General features: G+C 47.9%; 1 long non-coding RNA gene across 1 annotated transcript in view; it reads left to right on the top strand.

Annotated features, from left to right (window-relative positions):
• The window catches only part of LOC125774458 (uncharacterized), a 58784-nt gene extending 44371 nt beyond the window's left edge, over positions 1-14413 (top strand). Inside the window, exon 3 of the long non-coding RNA XR_007420917.1 lies at positions 14074-14413. This is a non-coding gene — a long non-coding RNA (uncharacterized LOC125774458). The remainder of the gene's footprint in view (positions 1-14073) is intronic.
• The last annotated feature ends 641 nt before the right edge of the window (positions 14414-15054 follow it).

Genomic DNA, 15054 nt, shown 5'->3' with positions numbered 1-15054 from the left:
AAGGTGTCTTGGCTAATGTGTCTCGGCTAAGGTGTCTTGGCTAATGTGTCTTGGCTAAGGTGTCTTGGCTAAGGTGTCTTGGCTAATGTGTCTTGGCTAAGGTGTCTTGGCTAATGTGTCTTGGCTAAGGTGTCTTGGCTAAGGTGTCTTGGCTGAGGTGTCTTGGCTAATGTGTCTTGGCTAAGGTGTCTTGGCTAAGGTGTCTTGGCTAATGTGTCTTGGCTAAGGTGTCTTGGCTAAGGTGTCTTGGCTAATGTGTCTTGGCTAAGGTGTCTTGGCTAATGTGTCTTGGCTAATGTGTCTCGGCTAAGGTGTCTTGGCTAAGGTGTCTTGGCTAATGTGTCTTGGCTAAGGTGTCTTGGCTAAGGTGTCTTGGCTAATGTGTCTTGGCTAATGTGTCTTGGCTAATGTGTCTCGGCTAAGGTGTCTTGGCTAAGGTGTCTTGGCTAAGGTGTCTTGGCTAATGTGTCTTGGCTAAGGTGTCTTGGCTAATGTGTCTTGGCTAAGGTGTCTTGGCTAAGGTGTCTTGGCTAATGTGTCTTGGCTAATGTGTCTCGGCTAAGGTGTCTTGGCTAAGGTGTCTTGGCTAATGTGTCTCGGCTAAGGTGTCTTGGCTAAGGTGTCTTGGCTAATGTGTCTTGGCTAAGGTGTCTTGGCTAATGGGTCTTGGCTAATGTGTCTTGGCTAAGGTGGCTTGGCTAAGGTGTCTTGGCTAATGTGTCTTGGCTAAGGTGTCTTGGCTAAGGTGTCTTGGCTAAGGTGTCTTGGCTAAGGTGTCTTGGCTAAGGTGTCTTGGCTAATGTGTCTTGGCTAAGGTGTCTTGGCTAAGGTGTCTTGGGAAAGGTGTCTTGGATAAGGTGTCTTGGCTAAGGTGTCTTGGCTAATGTGTCTCGGCTAAGGTGTCTTGGCTAATGTGTCTTGGCTAAGGTGTCTTGGCTAAGGTGTCTTGGCTAATGTGTCTTGGCTAAGGTGTCTTGGCTAATGTGTCTTGGCTAAGGTGTCTTGGCTAAGGTGTCTTGGCTAAGGTGTCTTGGCTAATGTGTCTTGGCTAAGGTGTCTTGGCTAAGGTGTCTTGGCTAATGTGTCTTGGCTAAGGTGTCTTGGCTAAGGTGTCTTGGTTAATGTGTCTTGGCTAAGGTGTCTTGGCTAATGTGTCTTGGCTAAGGTGTCTTGGCTAAGGTGTCTTGGCTAAGGTGTCTTGGCTAATGTGTCTTGGCTAATGTGTCTTGGCTAAGGTGTCTTGGCTAAGGTGTCTTGGCTAAGGTGTCTTGGCTAATGTGTCTTGGCTAATGTGTCTTGGCTAAGGTGTCTTGGCTAAGGTGTCTTGGCTAATGTGTCTTGGCTAAGGTGTCTTGGCTAAGGTGTCTTGGCTAATGTGTCTTGGCTAAGGTGTCTTGGCTAAGGTGTCTTGGCTAATGTGTCTTGGCTAAGGTGTCTTGGCTAATGTGTCTTGGCTAATGTGTCTCGGCTAAGGTGTCTTGGCTAATGTGTCTTGGCTAAGGTGTCTTGGCTAATGTGTCTTGGCTAATGTGTCTCGGCTAAGGTGTCTTGGCTAAGGTGTCTTGGCTAAGGTGGCTTGGCTAATGTGTCTTGGCTAAGGTGTCTTGGCTAAGGTGTCTTGGCTAAGGTGTCTTGGCTAAGGTGTCTTGGCTAAGGTGTCTTGGCTAATGTGTCTTGGCTAAGGTGTCTCGGCTAAGGTGTCTTGGCTAAGGTGTCTTGGCTAAGGTGTCTTGGCTAATGTGTCTTGGCTAAGGTGTCTTGGCTAAGGTGTCTTGGCTAATGTGTCTTGGCTAAGGTGTCTTGGCTAAGGTGTCTTGGCTAATGTGTCTTGGCTAAGGTGTCTTGGCTAATGTGTCTTGGCTAAGGTGTCTTGGCTAAGGTGTCTTGGCTAATGTGTCTCGGCTAAGGTGTCTTGGCTAATGTGTCTTGGCTAAGGTGTCTTGGCTAATGTGTCTTGGCTAATGTGTCTCGGCTAAGGTGTCTTGGCTAAGGTGTCTTGGCTAAGGTGGCTTGGCTAATGTGTCTTGGCTAAGGTGTCTTGGCTAAGGTGTCTTGGCTAAGGTGTCTTGGCTAAGGTGGCTTGGCTAATGTGTCTTGGCTAAGGTGTCTTGGCTAAGGTGTCTTGGCTAAGGTGTCTTGGCTAAGGTGTCTTGGCTAAGGTGTCTTGGCTAAGGTGTCTTGGCTAAGGTGTCTTGGCTAAGGTGTCTTGGCTAAGGTGTCTTGGCTAAGGTGTCTTGGCTAATGTGTCTTGGCTAAGGTGTCTTGGCTAAGGTGTCTTGGGAAAGGTGTCTTGGATAAGGTGTCTTGGCTAAGGTGTCTTGGCTAATGTGTCTCGGCTAAGGTGTCTTGGCTAATGTGTCTTGGCTAAGGTGTCTTGGCTAAGGTGTCTTGGCTAATGTGTCTTGGCTAAGGTGTCTTGGCTAATGTGTCTTGGCTAAGGTGTCTTGGCTAAGGTGTCTTGGCTAAGGTGTCTTGGCTAATGTGTCTTGGCTAAGGTGTCTTGGCTAAGGTGTCTTGGCTAATGTGTCTTGGCTAAGGTGTCTTGGCTAAGGTGTCTTGGTTAATGTGTCTTGGCTAAGGTGTCTTGGCTAATGTGTCTTGGCTAAGGTGTCTTGGCTAAGGTGTCTTGGCTAAGGTGTCTTGGCTAATGTGTCTTGGCTAATGTGTCTTGGCTAAGGTGTCTTGGCTAAGGTGTCTTGGCTAAGGTGTCTTGGCTAATGTGTCTTGGCTAATGTGTCTTGGCTAAGGTGTCTTGGCTAAGGTGTCTTGGCTAATGTGTCTTGGCTAAGGTGTCTTGGCTAAGGTGTCTTGGCTAATGTGTCTTGGCTAAGGTGTCTTGGCTAAGGTGTCTTGGCTAATGTGTCTTGGCTAAGGTGTCTTGGCTAATGTGTCTTGGCTAATGTGTCTCGGCTAAGGTGTCTTGGCTAATGTGTCTTGGCTAAGGTGTCTTGGCTAATGTGTCTTGGCTAATGTGTCTCGGCTAAGGTGTCTTGGCTAAGGTGTCTTGGCTAAGGTGGCTTGGCTAATGTGTCTTGGCTAAGGTGTCTTGGCTAAGGTGTCTTGGCTAAGGTGTCTTGGCTAAGGTGTCTTGGCTAAGGTGTCTTGGCTAATGTGTCTTGGCTAAGGTGTCTCGGCTAAGGTGTCTTGGCTAAGGTGTCTTGGCTAAGGTGTCTTGGCTAATGTGTCTTGGCTAAGGTGTCTTGGCTAAGGTGTCTTGGCTAATGTGTCTTGGCTAAGGTGTCTTGGCTAAGGTGTCTTGGCTAATGTGTCTTGGCTAAGGTGTCTTGGCTAATGTGTCTTGGCTAAGGTGTCTTGGCTAAGGTGTCTTGGCTAATGTGTCTCGGCTAAGGTGTCTTGGCTAATGTGTCTTGGCTAAGGTGTCTTGGCTAATGTGTCTTGGCTAATGTGTCTCGGCTAAGGTGTCTTGGCTAAGGTGTCTTGGCTAAGGTGGCTTGGCTAATGTGTCTTGGCTAAGGTGTCTTGGCTAAGGTGTCTTGGCTAAGGTGTCTTGGCTAAGGTGTCTTGGCTAATGTGTCTTGGCTAAGGTGTCTCGGCTAAGGTGTCTTGGCTAAGGTGTCTTGGCTAAGGTGTCTTGGCTAAGGTGTCTTGGCTAAGGTGTCTTGGCTAAGGTGTCTTGGCTAAGGTGTCTTGGCTAATGTGTCTTGGCTAAGGTGTCTTGGCTAATGTGTCTTGGCTAAGGTGTCTTGGCTAAGGTGTCTTGGCTAAGGTGTCTTGGCTAAGGTGTCTTGGCTAATGTGTCTTGGCTAAGGTGTCTTGGCTAAGGTGTCTTGGCTAAGGTGTCTTGGCTAAGGTGTCTTGGCTAAGGTGTCTTGGCTAATGTGTCTTGGCTAAGGTGTCTCGGCTAAGGTGTCTTGGCTAAGGTGTCTTGGCTAAGGTGTCTTGGCTAAGGTGTCTTGGCTAATGTGTCTTGGCTAAGATGTCTTGGCTAAGGTGTCTTGGCTAAGGTGTCTTGGCTAAGGTGTCTTGGCTAATGTGTCTTGGCTAAGGTGTCTTGGCTAAGGTGTCTTGGCTAATGTGTCTTGGCTAAGGTGTCTTGGCTAAGGTGTCTTGGCTAATGTGTCTTGGCTAAGGTGTCTTGGCTAATGTGTCTCGGCTAATGTGTCTTGGCTAAGGTGTCTTGGCTAAAGTGTCTTGGCTAAGGTGTCTTGGCTAAGGTGTCTTGGCTAATGTGTCTTGGCTAATGTGTCTTTCCTAAGGTGTCTTGGCTAAGGTGTCTTGGCTAATGTGTCTTGGCTAAGGTGTCTTGGCTAAGGTGTCTTGGCTAATGTGTCTCGGCTAAGGTGTCTTGGCTAAGGTGTCTTGGCTAATGTGTCTCGGCTAAGGTGTCTTGGCTAAAGTGTCTTTTCTAATGTTTCTTGGCTAAGGTGTCTTGGCTAAGGTGTCTTGGCTAAGGTGTCTTGGCTAAGGTGTCTTGGCTAATGTGTCTTGGCTAATGTGTCTCGGCTAAAGTGTCTTGGCTAATGTGTCTTGGCTAAGGTGTCTTGGCTAAGGTGTCTTGGCTAAGGTGTCTTGGCTAATGTGTCTTTCCTAAGGTGTCTTGGCTAAGGTGTCTTGGCTAATGTGTCTTGGCTAAGGTGTCTTGGCTAAGGTGTCTTGGCTAAGGTGTCTTGGCTAATGTGTCTTGGCTAATGTGTCTCGGCTAAGGTGTCTTGGCTAAGGTGTCTTGGCTAAGGTGTCTTGGCTAAGGTGTCTTGGCTAAGGTGTCTTGGCTAATGTGTCTCGGCTAAGGTGTCTTGGCTAAGGTGTCTTGGCTAAGGTGTCTTGGCTAATGTGTCTTGGCTAATGTGTCTCGGCTAAGGTGTCTTGGCTAAAGTGTCTTGGCTAATGTGTCTTGGCTAAAGTGTCTTGGCTAATGTGTCTTGGCTAATGTGTCTTGGCTAAGGTGTCTTGGCTAAGGTGTCTTGGCTAAAGTGTCTTGGCTAATGTGTCTTGGCTAAGGTGTCTCTGCTAAGGTGTCTTGGCTAAGGTGTCTTGGCTAATGTGTCTTGGCTAAGGTGTCTTGGCTAAGGTGTCTTGGCTAATGTGTCTTGGCTAAGGTGTCGTGGCTAAGGTGTCTTGGCTAATGTGTCTTGGCTAAGGTGTCTTGGCTAATGTGTCTCGGCTAATGTGTCTTGGCTAAGGTGTCTTGGCTAAAGTGTCTTGGCTAATGTGTCTTGGCTAAGGTGTCTTGGCTAAGGTGTCTTGGCTAAGGTGTCTTGGCTAATGTGTCTTGGCTAATGTGTCTTGGCTAAGGTGTCTTGGCTAATGTGTCTTGGCTAAGGTGTCTTGGCTAAGGTGTCTTGGTTAAGGTGTCTTGGCTAAGGTGTACTGGCTAATGTGTCTCGGCTAAGGTGTCTTGGCTAAAGTGTCTTGGCTAATGTGTCTTGGCTAAGGTGTCTTGGCTAAGGTGTCTTGGCTAAGGTGTCTTGGCTAAGGTGTCTTGGCTAATGTGTCTTGGCTAATGTGTCTCGGCTAAAGTGTCTTGGCTAATGTGTCTTGGCTAAGGTGTCTTGGCTAAGGTGTCTTGGCTAAGGTGTCTTGGCTAATGTGTCTTGGCTAAGGTGTCTTGGCTAAGGTGTCTTGGCTAATGTGTCTTGGCTAAGGTGTCTTGGCTAAGGTGTCTTGGCTAAGGTGTCTTGGCTAATGTGTCTTGGCTAATGTGTCTCGGCTAAGGTGTCTTGGCTAAGGTGTCTTGGCTAAGGTGTCTTGGCTAAGGTGTCTTGGCTAAGGTGTCTCGGCTAAGGTGTCTTGGCTAAGGTGTCTTGGCTAAGGTGTCTTGGCTAAGGTGTCTTGGCTAAGGTGTCTTGGCTAATGTGTCTTGGCTAAGGTGTCTTGGCTAAGGTGTCTTGGCTAAGGTGTCTTGGCTAAGGTGTCTTGGCTAAGGTGTCTTGGCTTAGGTGTCTTGGCTAATGTGTCTTTGCTAAGGTGTCTTGGCTAATGTGTCTTGGCTAATGTGTCTCGGCTAATGTGTCTTGGCCAAAGTGTCTTGGCTAATGTGTCTTGGCTAAGGTGTCTTGGCTAAAGTGTCTTGGCTAATGTGTCTTGGCTAAGGTGTCTTGGCTAAGGTGTCTTGGCTAAGGTGTCTTGGTTAAGGTGTCTTGGCTAAGGTGTACTGGCTAATGTGTCTCGGCTAAGGTGTCTTGGCTAAAGTGTCTTGGCTAATGTGTCTTGGCTAAGGTGTCTTGGCTAAGGTGTCTTGGCTAAGGTGTCTTGGCTAAGGTGTCTTGGCTAATGTGTCTTGGCTAATGTGTCTCGGCTAAAGTGTCTTGGCTAATGTGTCTTGGCTAAGGTGTCTTGGCTAAGGTGTCTTGGCTAATGTGTCTTGGCTAATGTGTCTTGGCTAAGGTGTCTTGGCTAATGTGTCTTGGCTAATGTGTCTCGGCTAAGGTGTCTTGGCTAAGGTGTCTTGGCTAAGGTGTCTTGGCTAAGGTGTCTTGGCTAAGGTGTCTTGGCTAAGGTGTCTCGGCTAAGGTGTCTTGGCTAAGGTGTCTTGGCTAAGGTGTCTTGGCTAAGGTGTCTTGGCTAAGGTGTCTTGGCTAATGTGTCTTGGCTAAGGTGTCTTGGCTAAGGTGTCTTGGCTAAGGTGTCTTGGCTAAGGTGTCTTGGCTAAGGTGTCTTGGCTTAGGTGTCTTGGCTAATGTGTCTTTGCTAAGGTGTCTTGGCTAATGTGTCTTGGCTAATGTGTCTCGGCTAATGTGTCTTGGCCAAAGTGTCTTGGCTAATGTGTCTTGGCTAAGGTGTCTTGGCTAAAGTGTCTTGGCTAATGTGTCTTGGCTAAGGTGTCTTGGCTAAGGTGTCTTGGCTAAGGTGTCTTGGCTTAGGTGTCTTGGCTAATGTGTCTTTGCTAAGGTGTCTTGGCTAATGTGTCTTGGCTAAGGTGTCTTGGCTAAGGTGTCTTGGCTTAGGTGTCTTGGCTAATGTGTCTTTGCTAAGGTGTCTTGGCTAATGTGTCTTGGCTAAAGTGTCTTGGCTAAGGTGTCTTGGCTAAGGTGTCTTGGCTAATGTGTCTCGGCTAATGTGTCTTTGCTAAGGTGTCTTGGCTAATGTGTCTTGGCTAATGTGTCTCGGCTAATGTGTCTTGGCCAAAGTGTCTTGGCTAATGTGTCTTGGCTAAGGTGTCTTGGCTAAAGTGTCTTGGCTAATGTGTCTTGGCTAAGGTGTCTTGGCTAAGGTGTCTTGGCTAAGGTGTCTTGGCTAATGTGTCTCGGCTAATGTGTCTTGGCTAAGGTGTCTCGGCTAATGTGTCTTGGCTAAGGTGTCTTGGCTAAGGTGTCTTGGCTAAGGTGTCTTGGCTAATGTGTCTTGGCTAATGTGTCTCGGCTAAAGTGTCTTGGCTAATGTGTCTTGGCTAAGGTGTCTTGGCTAAGGTGTCTTGGCTAAGGTGTCTTGGCTAATGTGTCTTGGCTAAGGTGTCTTGGCTAAGGTGTCTTGGCTAATGTGCCTTGGCTAAGGTGTCTTGGCTAAGGTGTCTTGGCTAAGGTGTCTTGGCTAAGGTGTCTTGGCTAATGTGTCTTGGCTAATGTGTCTCGGCTAAGGTGTCTTGGCTAAGGTGTCTTGGCTAAGGTGTCTTGGCTAAGGTGTCTTGGCTAAGGTGTCTTGGCTAAGGTGTCTCGGCTAAGGTGTCTTGGCTAAGGTGTCTTGGCTAAGGTGTCTTGGCTAAGGTGTCTTGGCTAAGGTGTCTTGGCTAATGTGTCTTGGCTAAGGTGTCTTGGCTAAGGTGTCTTGGCTAAGGTGTCTTGGCTTAGGTGTCTTGGCTAATGTGTCTTTGCTAAGGTGTCTTGGCTAATGTGTCTTGGCTAATGTGTCTCGGCTAATGTGTCTTGGCCAAAGTGTCTTGGCTAATGTGTCTTGGCTAAGGTGTCTTGGCTAAAGTGTCTTGGCTAATGTGTCTTGGCTAAGGTGTCTTGGCTAAGGTGTCTTGGCTAAGGTGTCTTGGCTAATGTGTCTTGGCTAATGTGTCTTGGCTAAGGTGTCTTGGCTAAGGTGTCTTGGCTAAGGTGTCTTGGCTAATGTGTCTTGGCTAAGGTGTCTTGGCTAAGGTGTCTTGGCTAAGGTGTCTTGGCTAAGGTGTCTCGGCTAAGGTGTCTTGGCTAAGGTGTCTCGGCTAAGGTGTCTTGGCTAAGGTGTCTTGGCTAAGGTGTCTTGGCTAAGGTGTCTTGGCTAAGGTGTCTTGGCTAAGGTGTCTCGGCTAAGGTGTCTTGGCTAAGGTGTCTTGGCTAAGGTGTCTTGGCTAAGGTGTCTTGGCTAAGGTGTCTTGGCTAATGTGTCTTGGCTAAGGTGTCTTGGCTAAGGTGTCTTGGCTAAGGTGTCTTGGCTTAGGTGTCTTGGCTAAGGTGTCTTGGCTAAGGTGTCTTGGTTAAGGTGTCTTGGCTAAGGTGTACTGGCTAATGTGTCTCGGCTAAGGTGTCTTGGCTAAAGTGTCTTGGTTAAGGTGTCTTGGCTAAGGTGTACTGGCTAATGTGTCTTGGCTAATGTGTCTTGGCTAAGGTGTCTTGGCTAAAGTGTCTTGGCTAATGTGTCTTGGCTAAGGTGTCTTGGCTAAGGTGTCTTGGCTAAGGTGTCTTGGCTAAAGTGTCTTGGCTAATGTGTCTTGGCTAAGGTGTCTCTGCTAAGGTGTCTTGGCTAAGGTGTCTTGGCTTATGTGTCTTGGCTAAGGTGTCTTGGCTAAGGTGTCTTGGCTAATGTGTCTTGGCTAAGGTGTCTTGGCTAAGGTGTCTTGGCTAATGTGTCTTGGCTAAGGTGTCTTGGCTAATGTGTCTCGGCTAATGTGTCTTGGCTAAGGTGTCTTGGCTAAAGTGTCTTGGCTAATGTGTCTTGGCTAAGGTGTCTTGGCTAAGGTGTCTTGGCTAAGGTGTCTTGGCTAATGTGTCTTGGCTAATGTGTCTCGGCTAAGGTGTCTTGGCTAATGTGTCTTGGCTAAGGTGTCTTGGCTAAGGTGTCTTGGTTAAGGTGTCTTGGCTAAGGTGTACTGGCTAATGTGTCTCGGCTAAGGTGTCTTGGCTAAAGTGTCTTGGCTAATGTGTCTTGGCTAAGGTGTCTTGGCTAAGGTGTCTTGGCTAAGGTGTCTTGGCTAATGTGTCTTGGCTAATGTGTCTCGGCTAAAGTGTCTTGGCTAATGTGTCTTGGCTAAGGTGTCTTGGCTAAGGTGTCTTGGCTAAGGTGTCTTGGCTAATGTGTCTTGGCTAAGGTGTCTTGGCTAAGGTGTCTTGGCTAATGTGTCTTGGCTAAGGTGTCTTGGCTAAGGTGTCTTGGCTAAGGTGTCTTGGCTAATGTGTCTTGGCTAATGTGTCTCGGCTAAGGTGTCTTGGCTAAGGTGTCTTGGCTAAGGTGTCTTGGCTAAGGTGTCTTGGATAAGGTGTCTTGGCTAAGGTGTCTTGGCTAAGGTGTCTTGGCTAAGGTGTCTTGGCTAAGGTGTCTTGGCTAAGGTGTCTTGGCTAATGTGTCTTGGCTAAGGTGTCTTGGCTAAGGTGTCTTGGCTAAGGTGTCTTGGCTAAGGTGTCTTGGCTTAGGTGTCTTGGCTAATGTGTCTTTGCTAAGGTGTCTTGGCTAATGTGTCTTGGCTAATGTGTCTCGGCTAATGTGTCTTGGCCAAAGTGTCTTGGCTAATGTGTCTTGGCTAAGGTGTCTTGGCTAAAGTGTCTTGGCTAATGTGTCTTGGCTAAGGTGTCTTGGCTAAGGTGTCTTGGCTAAGGTGTCTTGGCTAAGGTGTCTTGGCTAATGTGTCTCGGCTAATGTGTCTTGGCTAAGGTGTCTCGGCTAAGGTGTCTTGGCTAAGGTGTCTCGGCTAAGGTGTCTTGGCTAAGGTGTCTTGGCTAAGGTGTCTTGGCTAAGGTGTCTTGGCTAAGGTGTCTTGGCTAAGGTGTCTTGGCTAAGGTGTCTTGGCTAATGTGTCTCGGCTAAGGTGTCTTGGCTAAGGTGTCTTGGCTAATGTGTCTCGGCTAAGGTGTCTTGGCTAAGGTGTCTTGGCTAATGTGTCTCGGCTAAGGTGTCTTGGCTAAGGTGTCTTGGCTAATGTGTCTTGGCTAAGGTGTCTTGGCTAAGGTGTCTTGGTTAAGGTGTCTTGGCTAAGGTGTACTGGCTAATGTGTCTCGGCTAAGGTGTCTTGGCTAAAGTGTCTTGGCTAATGTGTCTTGGCTATGGTGTCTTGGCTAAGGTGTCTTGGCTAATGTGTCTTGGCTAATGTGTCTCGGCTAAAGTGTCTTGGCTAATGTGTCTCGGCTAAGGTGTCTTGGCTAATTTGTCTTGGCTAAGGTGTCTTGGCTAATGTGTCTTGGCTAATGTGTCTTGGCTAAGGTGTCTTGGCTAAGGTGTCTTGGCTAAGGTGTCTTGGTTAAGGTGTCTTGGCTAAGGTGTACTGGCTAATGTGTCTCGGCTAAGGTGTCTTGGCTAAAGTGTCTTGGCTAATGTGTCTTGGCTAAGGTGTCTTGGCTAAGGTGTCTTGGCTAAGGTGTCTTGGCTAAGGTGTCTTGGCTAAGGTGTCTTGGCTAAGGTGTCTTGGCTAAGGTGTCTTGGCTAAGGTGTCTTGGCTAAGGTGTCTTGGCTAATGTGTCTTGGCTAATGTGTCTTGGCTAAGGTGTCTTGGCTAATGTGTCTTGGCTAAGGTGTCTTGGCTAAGGTGTCTTGGTTAAGGTGTCTTGGCTAAGGTGTACTGGCTAATGTGTCTCGGCTAAGGTGTCTTGGCTAAAGTGTCTTGGCTAATGTGTCTTGGATAATGTGTCTTGGCTAATGTGTCTTGGCTAAGGTGTCTCGGCTAATGTGTCTTGGCTAAGGTGTCTTGGCTAAGGTGTCTTGGCTTAGGTGTCTTGGCTAATGTGTCTTTGCTAAGGTGTCTTGGCTAATGTGTCTTGGCTAATGTGTCTCGGCTAATGTGTCTTGGCCAAAGTGTCTTGGCTAATGTGTCTTGGCTAAGGTGTCTTGGCTAAAGTGTCTTGGCTAATGTGTCTTGGCTAAGGTGTCTTGGCTAAGGTGTCTTGGCTAAGGTGTCTTGGCTAAGGTGTCTTGGCTAATGTGTCTCGGCTAATGTGTCTTGGCTAAGGTGTCTCGGCTAAGGTGTCTTGGCTAAGGTGTCTCGGCTAAGGTGTCTTGGCTAAGGTGTCTTGGCTAAGGTGTCTTGGCTAAGGTGTCTTGGCTAAGGTGTCTTGGCTAAGGTGTCTTGGCTAATGTGTCTCGGCTAAGGTGTCTTGGCTAATGTGTCTTGGCTAAGGTGTCTTGGCTAATGTGTCTTGGCTAATGTGTCTCGGCTAAGGTGTCTTGGCTAAGGTGTCTTGGCTAAGGTGGCTTGGCTAATGTGTCTTGGCTAAGGTGTCTTGGCTAAGGTGTCTTGGCTAAGGTGTCTTGGCTAAGGTGTCTTGGCTAAGGTGTCTTGGCTAAGGTGTCGTGGCTAATGTGTCTTGGCTAAGGTGTCTTGGCTAATGTGTCTTGGCTAAGGTGTCTTGGCTAAGGTGTCTTGGCTAAGGTGTCTTGGCTAAGGTGTCTTGGCTAATGTGTCTTGGCTAAGGTGTCTTGGCTAAGGTGTCTTGGCTAAGGTGTCTTGGCTAAGGTGTCTTGGCTAAGGTGTCTTGGCTAAGGTGTCTTGGCTAAGGTGTCTCGGCTAAGGTGTCTTGGCTAAGGTGTCTTGGCTAAGGTGTCTTGGCTAAGGTGTCTTGGCTAATGTGTCTTGGCTAAGGTGTCTTGGCTAAGGTGTCTTGGCTAAGGTGTCTTGGCTAAGGTGTCTTGGCTAAGGTGTCTTGGCTAATGTGTCTTGGCTAAGGTGTCTTGGCTAAGGTGTCTTGGCTAATGTGTCTTGGCTAAGGTGTCTTGGCTAAGGTGTCTTGGCTAATGTGTCTTGGCTAAGGTGTCTTGGCTAATGTGTCTCGGCTAATGTGTCTTGGCTAAGGTGTCTTGGCTAAAGTGTCTTGGCTAAGGTGTCTTGGCTAAGGTGTCTTGGCTAATGTGTCTTTCCTAAGGTGTCTTGGCTAAGGTGTCTTGGCTAATGTGTCTTGGCTAAGGTGTCTTGGCTAAAGTGTCTTGGCTAAGGTGTCTTGGCTAAGGTGTCTTGGCTAATGTGTCTTTCCTAAGGTGTCTTGGTTAAGGTGTCTTGGCTAAGGTGTCTTGGCTAAGGTGTCTTGGCTAAGGTGTCTTGGCTAATGTGTCTCGGCTAATGTGTCTTGGCTAAGGTGTCTCGGCTAAGGTGTCTTGGCTAAGGTGTCTCGGCTAAGGTGTCTTGGCTAAGGTGTCTTGGCTAAGGTGTCTTGGCTAAGGTGTCTTGGCTAAGGTGTCTTGGCTAAGGTGTCTTGGCTAAGGTGTCTTGGCTAATGTGTCTCGGCTAAGGTGTCTTGGCTAAAGTGTCTTTTCTAATGTTTCTTGGCTAAGGTGTCTTGGCTAAGGTGTCTTGGCTAAGGTGTCTTGGCTAAGGTGTCTTGGCTAATGTGTCTTGGCTAATGTGTCTCGGCTAAAGTGTCTTGGCTAATGTGTCTTGGCTAAGGTGTCTTGGCTAAGGTGTCTTGGCTAAGGTGTCTTGGCTAATGTGTCTTTCCTAAGGTGTCTTGGCTAAGGTGTCTTGGCTAATGTGTCTTGGCTAAGGTGTCTTGGCTAAGGTGTCTTGGCTAAGGTGTCTTGGCTAATGTGTCTTGGCTAATGTGTCTCGGCTAAGGTGTCTTGGCTAAGGTGTCTTGGCTAAGGTGTCTTGGCTAAGGTGTCTTGGCTAAGGTGTCTTGGCTAATGTGTCTCGGCTAAGGTGTCTTGGCTAAGGTGTCTTGGCTAAGGTGTCTTGGCTAATGTGTCTTGGCTAATGTGTCTCGGCTAAGGTGTCTTGGCTAAAGTGTCTTGGCTAATGTGTCTTGGCTAAAGTGTCTTGGCTAATGTGTCTTGGCTAATGTGTCTTGGCTAAGGTGTCTTGGCTAAGGTGTCTTGGCTAAAGTGTCTTGGCTAATGTGTCTTGGCTAAGGTGTCTCTGCTAAGGTGTCTTGGCTAAGGTGTCTTGGCTAATGTGTCTTGGCTAAGGTGTCTTGGCTAAGGTGTCTTGGCTAATGTGTCTTGGCTAAGGTGTCTTGGCTAAGGTGTCTTGGCTAATGTGTCTTGGCTAAGGTGTCTTGGCTAATGTGTCTCGGCTAATGTGTCTTGGCTAAGGTGTCTTGGCTAAAGTGTCTTGGCTAATGTGTCTTGGCTAAGGTGTCTTGGCTAAGGTGTCTTGGCTAAGGTGTCTTGGCTAATGTGTCTTGGCTAATGTGTCTTGGCTAAGGTGTCTTGGCTAATGTGTCTTGGCTAAGGTGTCTTGGCTAAGGTGTCTTGGTTAAGGTGTCTTGGCTAAGGTGTACTGGCTAATGTGTCTCGGCTAAGGTGTCTTGGCTAAAGTGTCTTGGCTAATGTGTCTTGGCTAAGGTGTCTTGGCTAAGGTGTCTTGGCTAAGGTGTCTTGGCTAAGGTGTCTTGGCTAATGTGTCTTGGCTAATGTGTCTCGGCTAAAGTGTCTTGGCTAATGTGTCTTGGCTAAGGTGTCTTGGCTAAGGTGTCTTGGCTAAGGTGTCTTGGCTAATGTGTCTTGGCTAAGGTGTCTTGGCTAAGGTGTCTTGGCTAATGTGTCTTGGCTAAGGTGTCTTGGCTAAGGTGTCTTGGCTAAGGTGTCTTGGCTAATGTGTCTTGGCTAATGTGTCTCGGCTAAGGTGTCTTGGCTAAGGTGTCTTGGCTAAGGTGTCTTGGCTAAGGTGTCTTGGCTAAGGTGTCTCGGCTAAGGTGTCTTGGCTAAGGTGTCTTGGCTAAGGTGTCTTGGCTAAGGTGTCTTGGCTAATGTGTCTTGGCTAAGGTGTCTTGGCTAAGGTGTCTTGGCTAAGGTGTCTTGGCTAAGGTGTCTTGGCTTAGGTGTCTTGGCTAATGTGTCTTTGCTAAGGTGTCTTGGCTAATGTGTCTTGGCTAATGTGTCTCGGCTAATGTGTCTTGGCCAAAGTGTCTTGGCTAATGTGTCTTGGCTAAGGTGTCTTGGCTAAAGTGTCTTGGCTAATGTGTCTTGGCTAAGGTGTCTTGGCTAAGGTGTCTTGGCTAAGGTGTCTTGGTTAAGGTGTCTTGGCTAAGGTGTACTGGCTAATGTGTCTCGGCTAAGGTGTCTTGGCTAAAGTGTCTTGGCTAATGTGTCTTGGCTAAGGTGTCTTGGCTAATGTGTCTTGGCTAATGTGTCTCGGCTAAAGTGTCTTGGCTAATGTGTCTTGGCTAAGGTGTCTTGGCTAAGGTGTCTTGGCTAATGTGTCTTGGCTAATGTGTCTTGGCTAAGGTGTCTTGGCTAATGTGTCTTGGCTAATGTGTCTCGGCTAAGGTGTCTTGGCTAAGGTGTCTTGGCTAAGGTGTCTTGGCTAAGGTGTCTTGGCTAAGGTGTCTTGGCTAAGGTGTCTCGGCTAAGGTGTCTTGGCTAAGGTGTCTTGGCTAAGGTGTCTTGGCTAAGGTGTCTTGGCTAAGGTGTCTTGGCTAATGTGTCTTGGCTAAGGTGTCTTGGCTAAGGTGTCTTGGCTAAGGTGTCTTGGCTAAGGTGTCTTGGCTTAGGTGTCTTGGCTAATGTGTCTTTGCTAAGGTGTCTTGGCTAATGTGTCTTGGTTAATGTGTCTCGGCTAATGTGTCTTGGCCAAAGTGTCTTGGCTAATGTGTCTTGGCTAAGGTGTCTTGGCTAAAGTGTCTTGGCTAATGTGTCTTGGCTAAGGTGTCTTGGCTAAGGTGTCTTGGCTAAGGTGTCTTGGCTTAGGTGTCTTGGCTAATGTGTCTTTGCTAAGGTGTCTTGGCTAATGTGTCTTGGCTAAGGTGTCTTGGCTAAGGTGTCTTGGCTTAGGTGTCTTGGCTAATGTGTCTTTGCTAAGGTGTCTTGGCTAATGTGTCTTGGCTAAAGTGTCTTGGCTAAGGTGTCTTGGCTAAGGTGTCTTGGCTAATGTGTCTCGGCTAATGTGTCTTTGCTAAGGTGTCTTGGCTAATGTGTCTTGGCTAATGTGTCTCGGCTAATGTGTCTTGGCCAAAGTGTCTTGGCTAATGTGTCTTGGCTAAGGTGTCTTGGCTAAAGTGTCTTGGCTAATGTGTCTTGGCTAAGGTGTCTTGGCTAAGG

The sequence above is a fragment of the Anopheles funestus genome, unplaced genomic scaffold (assembly GCF_943734845.2).
Source record: "Anopheles funestus unplaced genomic scaffold, idAnoFuneDA-416_04 scaffold_9_ctg1, whole genome shotgun sequence".
Taxonomy (NCBI): domain Eukaryota; kingdom Metazoa; phylum Arthropoda; class Insecta; order Diptera; family Culicidae; genus Anopheles; species Anopheles funestus.
The sequence above is the reverse complement of the archived record's forward strand: the minus strand, read 5'-3'. Positions and strand labels throughout refer to the sequence as shown.